At 41.0% G+C, this 19,639-nt stretch overlaps 1 long non-coding RNA gene across 1 annotated transcript; it reads right to left on the bottom strand.

The window, feature by feature from the left end:
* Positions 1–1,660: 1,660 nt before the first annotated feature.
* LOC147059336 (uncharacterized) lies at positions 1,661–18,420 on the bottom strand. The gene is made up of 3 exons (XR_015065711.1): positions 18,173–18,420; positions 2,809–2,906; positions 1,661–2,705 (listed from the first exon to the last, which is right to left on the bottom strand). It is a non-coding gene; the product is annotated as an uncharacterized LOC147059336 (long non-coding RNA).
* Between the last annotated feature and the right edge of the window lie 1,219 nt (positions 18,421–19,639).

Raw genomic sequence — 19,639 nt, 5'->3', positions numbered from 1 at the left:
AATCTAATTAACCCAAAACTTCCTCCGGGTTTTTCTGTCTACTGGGGCAGCTTGGGTGACTTTTACATTGGCTGTTCACTTGCCTGAAAAGCGTTCTCAATGAGGACGCTTCAGCTAATAAATGAATTGTATAAACTGCACTAGTCTAAGTACGGTCCTCTAATTAATATTGCAGTCGTGGAATAAAAATGTATCGAATGAATCTGTTTGTTTTCATCCATGTCAAGGGGCTGCCATTTTGGCCTTACAGTATACAGCCCTCTGCTGTTGACTGTACATGGCACAATTTGAAAATAGGAGAGCTGTGATGATCCAAGCAATATTTCAAGAACAAATAAGATATTACATTCTTTAGGACGCTATCACAAAAAATGGAGGAATTGAGGCCTACTTTTTCTACAGCGCTTGTCCGGTGCAATCATAATAATTTCGACGACCAGGAAAATCGGTCAGACGCCATCCAACCAATTTGATTGGCTTCTTTGTAAATGATGAATTACGTTTTTTTTCATGTATAAAGTTTAAAAGGTACATTAGGTGAATTCATCTTCAAAAAATGTAGGTTCACTCAACAGTAATTTGTTGGACTAACATGTGGTGGTAATATGAAACTAATAGTTGCATTTTGCCACAGTTGCTTTCAAACCACACAAGAAAATCGTTCTTGTGTCTCATCCGGATAAAGTTGCAACTCTTACAACGGTAGCCTATGATTGAGTCCATCGTGGTTCCTGCATCGGAAATATGGTGCCTCTAAAATCCCAAAGTGCATCTGATTCCAAGATAGGCCTCCAATCCTTTTAGCCCACCGAGACCATGAGGCCTCTTCTTCTCCCCGGCAACGTTGGAACTCCCAATTGAAGAGAGCACTTGGGTGAAGACGGCGCACGAAAAGCCGATGCGTGGACCTCATTCATGAGGTCCGGTCTGGTTGCTGATTTCATTAGAGCGCACCACACTATTAGAGCGGCCTCAGTTTGCTTTGCGCTCGCTCTGAACCTCACATTTCCATAATGCTGGAGAGGATTCCATTTCACACATCAGGAGCACGTTCAAACCATTTCCTCCATAAACCACCGGTTGAAGTTATGAGACATTTTCACAATAAATATAAGGCCAGTGTGGCCAGAGGCTTGTTAACGGAGGTTAGTTCAAAAGCCACGTAAAAGCGCAGGGCGTGTTTCCTTACTCTTTGACAAATTGGCGTGCAAGAGTTATCAAGGAGCTAGTTGACACGAGCTGTCCACTTATTTGGGTGTGTCCAATTTCATTGCTTGGCATTTTCATGTCATGGTCTTTTGAATGGGCAAGTATTGAAAATGTAAAAAATAAATAAATAGAAATATCACAATAATTTACATTGGATAAAACTTTATCTGATTATTGCTGATTAGAGTAAAGCAGCCAAAAATGAACTCTAATAAGAGTTACTTTGAAATAATATGACTCAAGTTCAAAAGTAAATTGTAGTCTTTCAAATAATTACCAAAGAAAAGTTATTCAGTGGAAAAAAACTTGTTTACTGAATAATGACTAACTTCAGATTATTCTTTTTTTATTAAACATGAATGTCAAACAGACTTCAACATAAAATGGAAATAATGTTTGCAAAATTCAAACATGGACTGACAATATAATTTTAAAACATTCTCAGGGCAGTGAATCGATCACAACTGGACAATTCTGTTTTGTCTTAGTTGTAGTTTGGCCGCTCATCCGAGCAGGTTTCATCAGTTCATGCAACAAGGACGGCATTAGTTTGAGTTGGTGCGGAAAAACCGCAACTATGTATGCCCTAATGTTACCTTGCAGATAAGCCAGTGTCCATCAACAAGTCACTGAATGGAAATCCCCTTTTTAATACACCCCCCCCACACACACACAACAGGCCACAACAGATGAATGATCTTAAATTTCATTACAAATGCGAAACAACGCGATTGGGTCACCATGCGGAGGTTGTTGTTTAGATCATTACAACGTATATTATTTGGATTATCGACAGAAACATTTGCTAAACTGCCCGTCTCTGCAAATAACAAAACAACCAGTGGCTGTTGTTTCTGGAATCCATCCATGCAAGTGTAAACATACATATCTTCTATTTAATTGGACAGAAATACTTATGTGATTTGTTAAAACAGAGTTGAGTTTTAACACTTATTGTATCATTTTGTATGTGTGTGTAGGATGTTATTGTCTTGAATCAAAAAATAAATCCAGGGGCAAAATAGAGAAATTGGGCATTACAATGAAACGTATCTACTTTTGGCTGAGAATCGGAGCTCTTCACCTTCTGGTTTTGCAGGTGGTGGAAAATATTTAAGCCTTGGCAGAGATCTGCGCTCTTTGAGTGCTTTCAGAATGTCAGTTTTTTTTTTAACGCAGTTATTTTCTTTCGGTTATTATTTTATCCATTTTAAATGGTACAGTATGTGCTCAGCTCCATAGAAAAAAAAGCATCTGATATGTTTGCAATATGGTTTTACACAAAACCAGAGACTACTGACTAGTTCTGAACACTCCAAGTGGCCAACAGTCATACAAGGCAAACAGAAGGCTCCAGATGTTCCAACACATGCTGCGGCGGGGAATTGGATGAGACCTTGAATTAAAAAGCATCACACACTGAGCATACAGTGAGCTTCCTCTCCACCCCTTAGAAGTGCGATTCCATTTCACTGCATACCACCAGCACTGTGCCACTGAGGATGTATAATAAGAAGGTCCAATTAGGAGCTGTTGGAAAGCATGAAAAGTTGGAGAACAAAACTGCTTTTCTTGGGATTTCTGTTAGTGTGTGCATACGTGTAAGTGTGCAAGCAAGTGTGTAAAATGGAAATAGAGCCACCGCTGGCATCACTTTGCTTTGATGAATCAATAATCAATCATGTCTTCTGGGAGATCTATAACAAAAGACACACAAAAGACAAAGCCATTCAATCAAAACTTACCACTCACTGTAGTTTTATGGTTCAATAGTTTTGAAGCTTCATGGATTTGCCCCAGTGTTGAACAAAACCAAAACATGTTTTAAACAGCCCCGAAAATAAGTTGGGATAGTATGTAAAACTAGTCAAAGTGCTTAATTTATTCTAATTTAAAATAAAAAAAGCATATGTGGAGTAATATATATATATATTTACAACACAACACTTTTCTATGTTGCTGACCGAGAAACCACTGGGACACCATGAGGGCGTAGGTGCATGAATCACACTGTAAAGTTCCACAGTCACAAGTAACTGCGTCATCAGTTAGACACAGAAAAAAAAGACTATAAATAACCCATTCTAAGTGATGTGGTGCTTGAGTTAATTCCTCTGATAAAGTTAGCTGGAAAAAAAACAGCATGTATGAACCGGATAACTGACAAGCATCAAAGAATGTCTTTGTAGATAGAATAATTATTGGAGCACTTGTTAAGAACGATGCCCTAATGGATGAATACTGATTTGTTGATTATTTTTTAACCTTGAAATAATCGCCCCCTTCTCTCCTCTTTTCTCTAATTAGGCCTTATCTGCCTTACTTGATGGTGAGACAGCGTGAGGTGGATGCGGGAAGTAGAGAACATACACGCCATGTCATCAAGTCAGATAAGCAGCTTGAGTGCGTGTGTGTGTGTGTGTGTGTGTGTGTGTGTGTGTGTGTGTGTGTGTGTGTGTGTGTGTGTGTGTGTGTGTGTGTGTGTGTGTGTGTGTGTGTGTGTGTGTGTGTGCACATTCGAGGCGCAGAAAAGTCTGGGGCTCTGATTGCCTTAGCCGGGCTTCCCACATTAAAGTGGTCTCTGCCCCAGGGAAGAGATTCCTGACTTCATGGCAAAATGTGGAATATGGTGGAGAAAAGATAGGGGAGGAGGCGGTGACATGGGCGGGAGGCAGGGGAACGTTTTTGGTAAAAAAAAATAAAAAAAAAGTTGCCAAAACAACTCCCAGGCTTCATCTGGCCTGCATCCAACAGTCTGACACACACTTGTTCAGTCTCTTACAAACAAAACACACATATACATGGGCCGGCTTCGGCCCCCGCCACATGTTCCTAAGTGCGGACCGCACAGGGGGTAGAATCCCACCACGGCAACCTCCCTGCCCCCATATCCCGTTCCTGTCTTCCCCCTCTCAGCTTTAATTGAGAAGACAAATGGATCTTTCAGAGCTCACTACCACGCCACCATACATCAGTCATGACAATGTTAGCTTTATAACGGCGGGTTCGCCGTGAGCCGAACCATATGTTTGGCCTGTGCCACACGCACGAGCAAACACCTCGCTACCATGCTAATGGCGCCCCACTAATTGCCTGTTGTTGTATTATTAAAGGTAATTTAGGCTCTAATGGAATTCATTCAACATTGTGCGTCAGCCCCGCCCACGCAGACCGACAGACAGCGGCGTTGAGGGCCCTCTGCTTACGCAATGCTTTGAAACGTTTTCCTCTTCGAAAAAAAAATAAAACATTCGGCCGACTCAAACTTGTTACGAGGAGTCACTGCAACTGAGACGCAGTCGTTTGACTCTCAGAGTTCAAAAGACATCACAAGGATCTTATATTGTTGTTTAAATAAACACATCGTTAGTCTAATAGCATAATTGCGAAAGTCATTTTTAACTTGCTGTCAAAATATCAATAAAAAATACTGAAGTGTTGCTAGAAATTGTCTAAGTCATCCAGGTCATGGTTCAATCGAGGTAACTAGATTCTTGTTGTTTGCTGACTTTATTGTGTTTTTGTCTTCGACTAATGACTAATGCTAGAAAAATGAAGTAGGACACCTTTTCAAAAATGCACTTCACCAGTTAAACAGTACTATGAGAATGGAAAAATACAGAATAATATAATGTCAGTACATTATATTATAAAATGATTGCTAAGACGTTCATAGAAAAATACAAAAATATAGACACAAACTCAAAGGGCAGTATGAATTATATGGACTTTTCTGAGAAACAGTACCATTACTTGGGGAAAAAAATCAGGAGAAAAAAAATAACTTGAAAGGTTATGTCAAATACTCTGTTAACTGCTTATTTTATCCCTGTTTATTATATTGTTACCGTAAGAAATTGGGCTGCAAAAATGATTCAAAGTAGCAATAATTCTAATCATAAAACATAAAATAAATGGAGACTAAATTATCCATTTACTGCAATTGGCACAAATATAGCCATCCTTAAAATGTCCTCCACATTAATATGATGGGGCCAAAACAGGGCAGTGAGTTACGGTTTATTAATGGTGTAAAGCAGTCATGTGAACGTGATAACACTGAATTACAATGCCACAGACTAATATGATGGACTGTATCAGAATATATCATCTTAAAGAAAAGCAGAGGCCCCTAGGAAACGTGAGAATATTTCCCAATCTGACCATCTTTACATATTATGCTGTCATGCTCTGGAGACATTCAAACACTCTTTTACGACAAAGTCAACATCAGGCTTATGAAAAATAAATGTCCATATGTCCTGCTAAGTCATCGTCAGTTTAATGAATCAACTAGGTTAATGCTAATACAGAATAGGAAACACCATAGACAAGCTATCAAATAACATAGGGTCGTATTTAATCCTTTAAGCAACAAATGTATTGGAACACAAATGGTGGCGCTCCACATGTAGACAGAATTGCCACAGGGACTAATATTACTGCTGAAGTGAGTATGTGTCATACAACATCACCCTCCATGAACCTGGAAGTAGCCTACTATCTAACAATGACAAACAAGCCCAAAAATTAGAACATTTTTAATTATTGAATTCTTCATTCATGTACACTGCCCCCAAGTGAACAAATAATCAATCGATCGATCAAGCAATCGATACTGGTCAGTAGGTTTGGTATAGTTTTGTCTACTCTGTGCTTTTCCAAGTACACTTTTATCTCAACAATTCTAAACGTTTTATACAAAGCCCCAAATGGTTCATCCTATTTTTTTAATTTTAGCCTTAAATCTCCAGTGAATTTTCTGTTAGTCTCCTTTGACACATTTCTCACATTTTGTTTCCAGCACTTGCACATAATGTCCAACTTGACTCTTTTCTTTTTGCGTCAGTGCTTGTGTTTCCCATCATAGGAAGCCAACGTGATACCCTGGGATCCTCTTAAGCTCTGTGAGTGTAATTGCACTTCTTCCTGGTTCTTGCTCCCATGGTTTGTTGTGCCCGGTGTCCAGCATGCCGATCCTCTGACTGGACTTATACTGTCATCTGGGGGCCCCAAAACACCAAAATAACCATCCTCCCTCCACTCCTCTGCTACTGTTCAACATGATTATGGCTATGTCAAAATGGCAGGATATCCCATCGTTTTATTGAGTATGTTAAGAGGTATGGAAAGTGTTTATTACAGTGAGTTTTTTAAATGTTGCAGTAACTATTAAAAAGTCTTTCACCTACAGCTTTTCTCTCACCAAACTTATTGCTCCCTCTCACTTGTTCCCAGAGGCATGTGAACCACTGCCAGATTTTTTTATCAGCAGGCCTTCCCAGGAGAGGGAGGCTACAGGAAGTTGTACGATGATAAAAGTGGGCCATTAGTTGTCCAGCACTGGACCTCAGGGTTCATTACCCCTTTCCTCCAATCTAGCTGTGTGACTGTATCACAACATAATCCTCAACACAAACTCGTGACATAAGTGGCTTGATATAGGCTAAATTATTATGTTCGTTTGAACTCATCTGACAATGGAAATGTTGAAGATCTTCAAGTCGGCTGTGGTGCTCTCATGATTGACATCCAATTACACCAGGGATTTTAAATAAATGTACAAAATTAATGTAAGGATATTATGAAATATAATGCCAGAAAACTGTCATAGTGGGCAACTATGTATTAGCTGATGTGTAGTCATAAAATCTCATGTAAGAAATGAGACTATAATAAAGACAAATAAATCAGTATCAAAACAAATTTGCACAAAAGTTTGCTGTAGGTGGCAGTAATGTGCACTCCAAAGTATGTTTAAGTTAACAAACAATTGAAGCGGTTGGGGAGCATCTATCACATTGCTCCTCATTTGGATAGCCATTGCAGAATTTTGCCATTATCCTGCTCAAATAGCAAGCTACAAAAAGACGGGGGAGAAAAACCAAATCAATAAATTGTGGTCAATGTTTATGAAAACAAGAGCCTGTCTTTTCAGTTATGTAAAGCAATCAGACTCATGTTTCTTTCAATTATCCTTGCTCTTGTATGTCTTTTGAGAATGATTACAATTGTAAATTTTTCTACACAAGGTTTTAAAATGCTGACAGTATTGACACTGAAACAAATTATTTCCAATGGGAAGAGTTGTTTCAAAATCTGTAAAAAAAAATAGAAAAAAAAATGGGGCCAGCCTCTCCAAACAGATGATGTTTGACCTAAAAAGGTTTCACAGAATTTACTCTCCAATTTTACAAGTGTGTAGGAGGTTGAACTCGCAACTTCATCCACAACAGCATTAAGTTATTACTCAGCATTTTGTCGAGCAGTGCGAGTGGGCGTGAGGATGGAGGAAGCATGTCAACAGCTGCCTACAAGGTGACGTCACAGCCTTGAACGCTACTGACGGAGCGCCCAAGAATAGTACACAAAATCACCAAGCTGTGGCCCTGGAATAGCAGAGCCTGGACACAGATAATTATTTGGCAGAGACGGTCCCATGAAAGTGATGACAGCTGATAGAAAGAGCAGCTGGATACAGAAGCGACAACTCAATGCTATTTAGCACCCAAGTACAGACAACAGTAGGAAAGCCGGAACTGGTGACAGGCGACAATTATTTATTGGTGAGCAGCAAATCAGATTTACCGACGTCCTTCTCGTTACCTGTCACGGTTAGCTGATGTCGAATCCTTACCCGCATTCAAGCTAAAAACATTGTTGCAATTTCTGTGCCTGGTTTATGAGTAGTTCCGTGTACAAACAGTAAAAATGCACCAATGGCGTTCTAAAATATTTGACTTTACAACCATGAAAGCAAGTTTCTACCAGCAAAGAGTCTCAGTTAAGCGAACGGAGCCAATAAAATGTGTTTTGTTGCTGCAGACATTCCTTTGCCAATCCAGAGAGAGCAGTCAAATGACCCTGATGCTCTGAGGACGACAACAGCCACCCCTAATCCCCCCCCCCCCATCATCGTCTCTCCAGTTTCCTTATCTGGCCTTCACTCAATTACCCGGCATTGCAGAGGGGATTGAAAGCCTCAAACACACAGCCTGCTGGAGGTTGAACTGGGAGGAGGTTCATGCTGCCGATGGCCCTTTAACCCTCCCAAAACAGAAAATCGGTTACTGTTAATTACTCACACGCTTTTCTTTCTTCCCATTTCCTTGTCAGTGTCATGAAACTGGGGAGTACTTTTTTGTTTCACGCTAATAACCCACTGCTTACGCTGCCCCCCTCTCATTCTGGGCCAATGCCAAGCACGGCCTTCATTGCTTTGACAAATGTGTTTCTTGACCTATTATGAATTTTGTTCTTTGAATTGAGAAGCATTGCTGATTGTGTCACATATTTTTATCCAGCTGATGTGAGTAATTAGGTTTAGATAAATACACATCCTCTAATTAATTTGAGTTAACAAATTGACACACTGCTAATAAATGAGTGAGAATGGACCAACATTTTGTTGATGTTAACTACATCTCTACTTGATAAAGATATGATGGTCTTAATCTCTCTCAGTGAGGCTCTCGTGAATTTATGAAAGACGAGGAGCTGCTGTTTGATATTATGCATTCTATTTGCAATCACAAGGTGCCATTGGAGTGAATGGAGCAGGGAGGACTGCACGGAGAACATGTTGTCTGTCTCTGGTTTCCCTCCTTTTATGGCAGCGCTGGCTGGTGTGGGAGCTTTGTTCTGCGGTGCAGCAATGGCAAATTAGTGGGATGACAAAAAGACAGTCCCTGAGCATGAATACCCAATCACTCTCATTAGCTATGAATGATGCCTTTGAGACTTCTGCATTTCAGAATCCCCCCCCCCAAAGTTAAGATGTTCTATTGACCTTCCCTCAGCCACAAAAATAATTTAATAAGTGTACCGATGAACACATATTTTTGACTTTTCTGAAAGGTTTTATATCAATTGGAATTTCACTCTGACAGAATGTTAAGCTTGACAACACACAAATACTACTGACTCTGCAACTATGCATAGTTTCAGCCTCCACTGACAAAAGCCTGCTGAAGAATACTGGTAGTAATGTCACTGGAGACATGAGTGAGATTTTTTTTAAAGGGACAGCTTCCCCACAATGTTATCCAGAATGTCTGTTGTAGACAATGAAGTGATATATATATATACATTTTTTTTTTTTAAACCATGTTGGTCTGTTGCACACTGTCGTTAGTTGGCAAAGAACCACAAATTGATATTGACCTGTGTCCCAACTGAATTGTCAGAATTAAAAAAAAAAAAATCATTCCATGAGACCAATCCCTGGGATATCACCCCCACCTTAGGTGCAGCAGTGATACAAATTGATTTGTTCACCTCTTAACCTTCTTACCCACAGAAATGACAGCCCAAGTCTGACTTGGTGAGCTTGTCATGTGATCCATCATCCAGACTTTATCTCCCTGTCAACGCCCGGCTGCTTTCAAGAGCTATCACACCCTCGGTGACAGCATCTCCTCACCTGTCTATCCATCAGACCCAGACCTGTATCGCTGCATGTTTATCAGTAATTAGGGTTGGGGGGGCTTGGGGAGTTCAGACTGAAACCAGCTGTGTTACACTTAGTCAGCTGACATGAGCTCTGATTATGACAGCGAGTTCATTGCTTTTTTTTTTTTATTTATTTTTTTGATGAGGTGGGATGGGAAAAATCATTAAAATCATTTTTACATCGTATTATCTGTACAAGTTAACATTTTTAACTGCGAAACAAGTGTAAACGGGACATTAAATGACGACAACTTAATTTCAGGAATTATTATCAATTATACCATAAAAATCAACTTTGCTTTTTTTTTTATTCCCTATTATTGTTTCCTGAATATTGTGGTTAATTTGGTATCATTTGGTCTTGCTACTATTTATGCGCCACACCGAAATCATCCTGAATGCTGTTGATTAGTGTGTAGATGCATGTTTGCGTGCGGCTCTCTTATGCATGTGTGCAGAAATTTGGACAACATCTCTCATGTTCTTCATGTGTGTTCCACGTGTTCCAACCACATTTATGCAAATATTTAGAGCGGGTGTAAAAGGCTCTTGATCTCCCTGCACTGTTTACTCTCCTGTTCTCTCTCATTCTGACTTTTTTTTTTCTTCATCTCGACTGAGTGATGAGGGCATGGAGTCAGGGGCAAAAAAAAAAAAAAAAGAGCAAGCAAGTATGGAGGAGCCAACAAGGAGAGAGCTTACGATGAAGAGTGAGAGGCAGTCTGGGGGGCTCTCGGTGTGATGAATGGCTTGTCATCTTACAGAAATCAAAAGTCTGATCTACAAGTCTCAAATTTGGCAAAAGCCCACCACTACGGTGGAGTGAGGCCCGTTGGGCTAATTGTGAAGTCATTTGACATCTGCTGACGTCTGAAAACGTATTAGCTACCTCTGCGGGAGAGAGCGAGAGACAGAGAATGAGAGCGAGAGTGGGATGGGGTGGGGGCACTCGTAATGATCCCCCCGCTTGATTTCTAAATGCCGCTATGGGTGTGCATGCCGCAGCAATGAGAAGGAAAACACGGGTCCCGTTACAGAGCAAAGTATCACATTTGTGGTCTTTGTCATCAGCGTGTGCTGCAGTTTGATCAATGGTCTTTGTGTGGTGATAACATGAAGTAATGTGTTACGGTAACTAATGAGCTTTGCTGCTGGGTGGCCTGCAGGACACCTCGCTCACACACGCGCTCACACAAAACACACACACACACAAAAGACCTACATCTTCGTCATTATCAATAAAAGACGCCAGCAAGAAAACACCATCTATAATTGGTAAATGAAAAGAACATGTTGGAAATTTGAGGGCAGCAGTAGCTTATTCCACAATTACTTGGCTGTGAAGGTCACAGATTGGAAACCACTGGAGATCAAACTAGGATAAATTGTCAGAGAAATTCAAGACCATTTTATGAGGTCTGCCAAGGTGCACTTGAGCAAGGCATTGTTGCTTTGACTGCCTCAATCAAGCAAGATTTGTGTCGTGGATAAATGTATGCCAGGTATGTCAGGGGAGTTTTTAAGAGGTGGGACTCTGCCAATAATTTTTAGGTATTAATCATTTTTCCTTTAGCAATCTTCAAGACTGGATTGGAATGCTTTTTTTTTCCAAGTCAATAAGTGCATTTGCACATCCATTGCAGTAGCACTTTCATTATTTATTTATTTATTTATTTATTTCATGCACTTCAAATCTTTTCTGGGACAAGACTAAAAAACATGTTGAGAAAGTAATTGTTGCTACATATTTCATTTTTTGTTTTCTTTCATGCTAATGGTACACTGTTATGCAGAGGCGCGAAATATTTTTTTATAATAATAATAATAGGAAAACAATAATTGAGAAGAACTGCTTTAAAGAGAGTTGGTGGACAGGCCAACAAAGTAGTTGTTGACTTTTGCTGTATATCAAGTGGAAAAGACCAGAAAGCCACAGGTTGCAAAGTTCCAACATGTCTCTAGCTGAGTCCTTCACCTCAATACCTCCACATTCCTTCCAGTGTAAAAGCTTCTGTTCTCTGAATATGGTGAGGAAACAGAGCTCGAGGCTGGATTCCTCCCCTGTGTGCTGGCAAAAGTCATGGAAGAGGCCTTAAGATCATTAGTGGGGCTGGCATGGGAGTTCGAAAGACATTTGCTGAACACGCCACTATTATCCAGTAAGAATGAACACGGCTTTTCCCTGAAACTAATCACGCTGCTAGTTTGATCGGCTTTTTTAAAAAGGCAGCTGTCAAAATAGTTCAAATAACACTGGCTAGGCAGCAGGGACACGTTCCAATTCTCTATCCGTATGTGATTGCTGACCCTGGTATGCTGGAGATCTCTATAGTAATTTGTAGACGACCTTGCTACAGGGCCGTTTGATAGTCGGGCTCTTGTGCTCGATGCAAAACCTGAATAACCAGCAAATTGGTGGGTTCTAAAAGGCTGCTGGCAAAAGCTAAAGAGCAACACAAGGGCGAGGGAAGATAAAAAATACAAAAAAAAAGTTGTCCTCTCCATGCACCACTGCATGACATCACAGCACTCCCAGCTTCCATTAGTGGCTAATAAATGAAGGCCTAACAAGGCGGAGTGGGTGGGAAATATAGGAGTAGGGGATGGGGGTGCCGCCACCTCATGCCTCTGTCAACTCCATCAAGAACACTTGAAGGCGAGGGGGTGGTGGGAGCAGCGAGAGGTTTGTAGCCAAGCAAGGGTGGAAGGAGGCTAAAAAAACCTCTCGGCCCATTAGAGAAATCAGGCCGGGACTCTAAAAACACCCTGAGAGCAGAGAGGCCGAGTGGCCCTGATGTAAACATACGGTGGGTGGCAGCCCCCGAGCGCTCTGACAGCCCACGGCGGCCATGATGGATCTGCCGAGTTATCTCATTTTCCACTGTTTTAATTAGAGGCCGGGCTATGAGCCCCAGCAGCTGGCTCTGCTGTACTGACTCCTGTGGCCTGACACGAAAAAATGTCCAACGACAGGGTGGCCAAGTTCAGCCTGACCACCGTAACAGTCTTTGCAGGTCGCACTTTTTCAATCGCGATCACAAGATGTTCTGATCGAGGGAAATAGAGAAACCTCTCAAGTCGAATGGTCCTGTGCGCGTACTATTGAGATTTTAACATATATTTGGGAATGACTGCCACGTAAATTTGCATAAAAATCAGGAGGTCAAACTGAACTGCCTTTTTTGCCATGTCACTAAAGTACCACAATAGTTAAAACAAATTACACAATGCATGATGCTATATGGCTTGCAACTACTGTCGACAGTAATAATATCAAAGGCTTTATTGTCCATGTGTGACGTGTCTGATTTTAATGTCAACGCAAACAGTACCATTTTTAGTATTTGAGCTGTCACTAATCATTCCCCTCCATTGGCAGGACCGATTAGCCCGATAAGATGATCAGTCAACTGGGATTCCAGTCTGTCCATTCAAAAGCTTGTTTATTTCATTTATAACAAATTCAGGTTATACTTGTTGTTATAGTCAGATTTGTCCTGACATTTCCCCCGAAAGGCAAGCGACCATTAGTTAGTGGCGTATCTGGCATCACTCTCCAACTTCATTTCTGCCCTGCTCATGGCCCTATTTGCTTTGTTTACTCAAAAATCAGCACTCGGCGTTCATTGTCATATGAGTGCCTGCGTGATTTCTCCGAGTACATAAAGGGTTCAAACACAAAAGCAGTCTTCATTTTGTTTCGTTTTTTTCTTGATGCTTCCAATTGCTCGCAAAGCTGACATACTCGTGGAAATGTTCACATATCACTCATTTTGATCTTTAGTCAACTTTCTGGATAGGAAGATGAAATGTTCCCATTTGTAGTGTGCGAAATGAAAGCGTAAGCTCAGTAGTAGGTCAGAAAGCTGCGTTGGGTGGGCTGCTAGGTTATGAACTGTTTAACCTTCGCAGGTGGGTGTCATTGGACGAAGCATGTACTGCCTTCTTGAGACATTTGTTTGTACACATGATGAGTTAGTATTTGCGCCAACAGGATGTTTGGGGCCTGAACATGTGTGAGAATGCGTATCTGAGTGTCAGTGGGTGGGCTGCGGGGTAAGTTGGAAGATGAGATTGTGACCCAAAAAGTACCGCACCTGCCAGCATGAAGTCTGAACTCTGTCATTGTATTAAATGACGTCGTATATATCATACGGTATAGCACAGATGCAGTAAGACAAAAAGAAAATAACTCCCATAATACTCTTTCAGAATGTTCAATGCTGAAGGAATGTAGAGTGAGTAATCACGGCGGGGTGCTGGAGGGCGGATGCCGCTGAACAAGTGAGGAGGTGATGGCGACCATTAAAGTGAGAAGAGATGGAAAGGGGAACGAGTGGGGGCTCCGTGTTCGTCACTATGCTGTGTGCAGTCATTTACGGTTGATTTGGATTAATGGTTTAATTGGGAAACACACACACGTGCTGTTAACATCTGTCGCCCGTAGCTGCAGAGAAGCAGCCAAGACAAACTGGTGCGATGTCACAATCTCAAAAACTGCGTAAGAGAAAAATAGACTGGTTTCATGGGAAAGTTGCATTGCCACTTTAGAAATCAAGATTGGAGGCAATGAAACATCTCTGTGGAGGAGTAGAGAGAGCTTTACCAACCACCAGACACCACGTGCATTCGCTCATCAGATCTTGTGCTTTTGAACCTCGTAATGACAAACTTACAAGGACTAAAATGTCTCTATGAGACGAAGCAACAGGATACTAAAATCCTCGAGAAAATATTCACAACAGAAACTTCGATTTCGTCTTCCCTTTCACCTATGCGGTCATATTTGTGTTCACCGTTACAATTGTTGAACATTGACGATAGAAAGAAGAAAAAAATAATAATAATCTTGGATTGAAATTAGAGGAATGAGGTAATGCTTTGAAGGTTGTATGCATCTGATATTTCATTCAATTGTTCTCTGTGTCTGATGACTGCACATGTTGTCTGATGGTACCAATCTGCAAAACAAGTAAATCGAACGTTGACAGAGGTAAGACAGCTCGACTGCATGTTAACGTGAGTGCGCAATCCCGAGAAAACGCACTTAAATGTCTACACACCCTGTCCATGTGACTCGGTGACCCCGTGTGCCCTGCAGCGGCTCTCTTCCGACCCCCATTCAGTTGGACCGTCCCGTCTTATCGTATCTGCCAGTCGGGGCTGCCGCAGAGCCTCCTCCCCCAAGCACACACGTCAATCCTGCTTTCCTTCCTTTGCACTGACACGCATTCGAAACCACATGCAGTAGGAAAGAAAAGCGTGCAGACTCCCAGCTCTTGGACGGCGTGCTCGTGTGTCAAGGCCGCATTTGTAGAGCCAGAGGCCAAGAAATCAGGCCTTGTGGAGGGTGATTAATAAAGCCCGGGCTCAGGGAAAGGCCACAGCGTGCAGGGAGCATTCCAGCCAAGGCAGGAGTGACGGCTCACCCACACACACACACACACACACACACACACACACACACACACACACACACACACACACGACCGCTGCCGGGATGGCTTTCGTGACTGCTTCCTCGCGTCTCTGTGAAGCTTCACGTTCAAGCTACTGCGTTTAATCACACGCTCGCCTGCAACATCTCTCGACCTAATTAACATCGAATGGTGCGGCGAGACACATGCACGCAGGCGCTCATGAGCAATCTGACCTTTTACTCATGTATGGATTAGCAGCAATGACTGTGAGCAGCAAACAGTTGCACAAGGAGGAGGATACCGCCCGCACACAGGGAGCAGACACATTCAGTAGCAAATCCCACAGGATCAGGAGAATTATTTGCAGGGATGATGAGATGAGTTGAGATGAAGACCAAAAAAACGCACACGCACAAGATGTTGAGAGGAAATTAATTGCAAATGGGCTGTTCTATAAAATCAGCAATCAAACTCATGGCAGAAAAAAATCAGAGCAGGCGAAGAACACATTAATGAAGCAAGATTTTTCAGATGGAGCGTTGACATTTTCCTGAGTCGGGCTTTGGGGTTTTTGGCTAACCTAAGTGTGAAAATATAACAGTCCTTCACCATGACAGACAGTCAGAGAAAATTGCTCCAGTTCTTTTTAAAACACAGCAATTGGGCTTTTGACTCAATCTCGCTGACTGACTATTGAGCAAAAAATAAAGAATGAATTTGATATGAACTTTCAAACAAAGCATCTAGCATCAGACTCAAGACATTTTACGGTACACATTTTCCTCATACATACAAGAGACAACAGAATTTCGTCGGACCGGAAGAAAATGAAATTACATACGCTGGCCATCCTGTGTTGTAGCTTAGCGGTCAGTAAAATACTGAACATAAAAGAAACAGAGCCACAAACACATGCTCGCCACAGTACACTGCCAAGTCATAAATTCTGTTATGTCAAAACTGAGTCAAAGTGGAACAGTCCTAAATTGCATTGCTTGTAATTCTACGACCTCCACCACAATCAGCAAACCCTCGGCCAATATAAAATCAAAACCACAAAACAGCACTTAAAGAGGAAAACAAAAAGATCTCGTGACAAATACCAACATTAGTCACTCTTGTTTGCAAACCGTCGCCAAACTGAACCTCGTCTACTATTCGATGCTATTGTTTAAAGTTATCCAACATTTTTTCAAAGAAATCAAGAAATCCAAAGCCCAATAAGAAGCATGCTAAATTGTGCATTTTTCTGGGAAGGCCGCTTTATTTGCCGTATCTACCTTTTCTCAGTCCCATCACCTACATGTGCCTTTCTTAGTTAATTCCAGTCTCATCAGTGACTTAATACGCTTATGAGTCACATCGAGGCAATGAAGTCCAAAATTGCACTTCCAGTCAATCCCCATCTATCAACGCAAAACAAAACGTTAAGTAGCTCAAGCGGCGAAGAGAAGAGAAAGGGTGGGCAAAACAAAGAATGCTGAAAAGTAACATGGAAATCAAATGTGCTTTTCCCAGAGCAAACATACAACATTGGGAAACCAAACAAATGTGCGGCCACAAAGACGGCAGCACCTTTTATAAAAGATGATTCAAATAATCTGAGTCAATGATGGATGAGGTAAAGAATGCCATACAAACAAGTCATCTTGCTCAAAAATTCCCTGGGGGAAGCGGCGGTATCGAGCAGCTCCCAACGCTACGGGGACAGAAGGTGTCCACTGTGTTTGTGTTTTCCCTGAGACTGAAGCCACACCGGTGTTTTTCTCTATCTACATGAGTGTTTACACATGTGTGTACAGGTCCTTTGAGAGGTTTACATATTGACGCAAATAGGATAACTTGGGTGCTTATCTTGTCACAGTTGTTGTGTTAAGCTAATCTTTGACCCCAAACTTAAGAACCAATTGAGAAATTAAAACAAGAAAATTGCACGTCTACACGATACTCCTTTTTCATTCATTGGAACTAAAACCAGTACATGTGGTAAAGGTCAGCGAGATGATGAATCATTGTATAGCTATTTCCGAGAATCCTTCATTGGTGTTCGGCAAATGAGAAGCAAAAAGGGGGGGAAAAAAACTACAGGATGTTTTAACGTCGAATTGGAGCACTGGCTTTGGGACGGGTCGGGTAAGGGGGAGAGGACAGGAAGAGCTCAGCGCTGTGTGGGGTCCCTCCGTCTCTTGTGCCAGGACTATTGATTTTCAGACTCAAAACAATATCAACACAGAAATGTACAAAAAGCATGGTTTGGAAAGTGGGTTATTTACAGCTGTGGTTCTTTTCATTCCACATTCTACTAGCTCCATAAAACGTGTGTGTGTGTATATATAGTATACTTAAAAACATCACATTGTTGTGGCATACCTCAGATATTTTCACTCGATGTTGCCACCAGGGTCAAATACACACTTTGGTGTCCAGCTGTTGAAATAAACCCCGTATAGGTTTGCATGTGTTAACGCAATACCTCATAAGATTGAATGACAATGGAAATGATTGTTGGCAAATTACAGAAAAAAAAAAAAACATTGGGAATAAAATCATTGACTCCCCCTGGACTGCTCCTTCCAGAATTACAATTTCATATCATTTCTAAACTCAACCATAATCAAGTGAGACATTCAGAACTGGGATCCTCATTGTTCTTAAACCTTCAGCCAGGAGTGCTGGGAAAACATAAAAGTCCTCTTCAGAAAGTTCAACCTCTTGACTTTTATAGAAAATGTCAACTGGTCAAGAAGAAATGGGCTTCATTTTAAAGACAGCAATGTTTACAATAGATTGGAATTCTTTCTTTTTAAATGTGACTGAGTAATGCCAACATAAGTCTCTAGCGTGAAACTCCATTTTTCCGAAGACCAAATACAAAAAGAGTTCTTTTGATCCCTGCATGATTTTCATATTTATTCTAATGAGATTGTCACCAACACTGAGAATCACTTAAGAGACTAAACATACTGATAAGGATTTCTCCCAGTCGTCTTTCTTAAACCTGAATTTTGTTCTTCCATAAATTTGGTGCTACCAAAATAAGCACTACAAAGTTGCCAGTTAACATCACAATGTTTTTTTTTTAGCATACTCACAGTTTGCTGCTTGATCGCAAGAGGTTTCTCTTGCTTCTAGACTCGAATGTCATCAATAAACTTCATCAATGTAGTCTGTGGCTTTAAATATGGCATCCCTAAAGGAGTAGGGTTAACATTGTTTTGTAAAGGTTGGTCAGAGGTAACTTATGTTCAAGGTGGGTTAAAGGGTACATCCAGGCATGCAAGTACTTCAAAATCTGCAAAGGCCCATTGCAAAGATTTGGTGGTCCATTGAGAGCTCTCACTTCCTGTTGCTGCATGTTTGGAACTTGCTATCTTGTCAAATTCTTGGATTAGTGCCCACTGTTGGTTGGGAGTATCACCCGTCTCCAGGAAACACAATTAACCATTTATTAGGCAACTCAGTGAAGTAGTTGGAAGATGCAAATTTTTAAAGGTAGTGCAATAATTTTCAACTTTTTTTTAACACTGAAATTAACTTGCTTTTGTTAATTGGCGATTTACACTGTGTTCTAAATTATTTTGCGTGTGGGATTTAAGTTCATTAAAAATTGTTTATCTGGTCAGGTTTTTGCATATGTTGTGTCTCCTATTCTATTCTATCAATATTAGTTGAAAGTTATTCATGCAGTTCCTTTTTTGCTCCATACAAAAATCAGTTGATCAATTAATAACATTAAGAATTTAACTCAACACATTTTTATTCATAGAGCATTTATACAACAACCACAGCTGCAACAAAGTGCGCTACATAATGAAGTTGACCACGAATCACATTAAACGATACAAAGAAAATAAACATAAGTACATAAATAAATGATGCTTTTGTAAATGACTGATACTTGTTTCAAACCAAAGTCTTGCAGCGCCTCCACTTTGCCTCACACGACGTTTAGACGAAAAGAATGATATGGTCTGTCACGGTGATAGTTTGACCCCTGAACTGAAATCTTGCTTCATACTAACATAAACTCCAGTTGACAGTGAGATAAGGATGTAAGAATATTGCACCCAAAAAAATGCCAATTATTTATCTTACTTTTAAATTAACTCATTTGTCGTCCTATTACATCTTTGAATTCATCTCGTCTTGTTCAGTGTGAGCTCTAATTAAATGTTTAACCCTTTCTCCCACAGAAAGAAGATGTCAAGTGTCTGGGGTTAGTTCAACTGAGCCCGTGTGTCTCCAAACTAATCTCCAGGCCAAAGAGTGCTGCGGATCTAAGAGGGGAAGACGGCCTTGCAAAACGCCCTGAAGGCTCAAAGCAGATCTGGGATGGAGCTAGATAATGAGCAGGAGGGATAAAGTAGAGTTATGGAGGTCTTATCACCCGGAGCCCTTGGGTCAGGCGGCACTGCTGGTGGCCACCGTCGACTAAATTATCACAAAAGCACACCACTGTAGGCCAAAAAAAATTGACATTGTATAGTCACGCACAGATATAGAAAGTAAACAAATATGCATCGTCCAGGTAGAGCTATTTGTATGTATACACGACGCCT

The sequence above is a fragment of the Syngnathus leptorhynchus genome, chromosome 3, assembly GCF_054491065.1.
Source record: "Syngnathus leptorhynchus isolate UIUO chromosome 3, UIUO_Slep, whole genome shotgun sequence".
In the NCBI taxonomy this organism is placed as follows: domain Eukaryota; kingdom Metazoa; phylum Chordata; class Actinopteri; order Syngnathiformes; family Syngnathidae; genus Syngnathus; species Syngnathus leptorhynchus.
The sequence above is the reverse complement of the archived record's forward strand: the minus strand, read 5'-3'. Positions and strand labels throughout refer to the sequence as shown.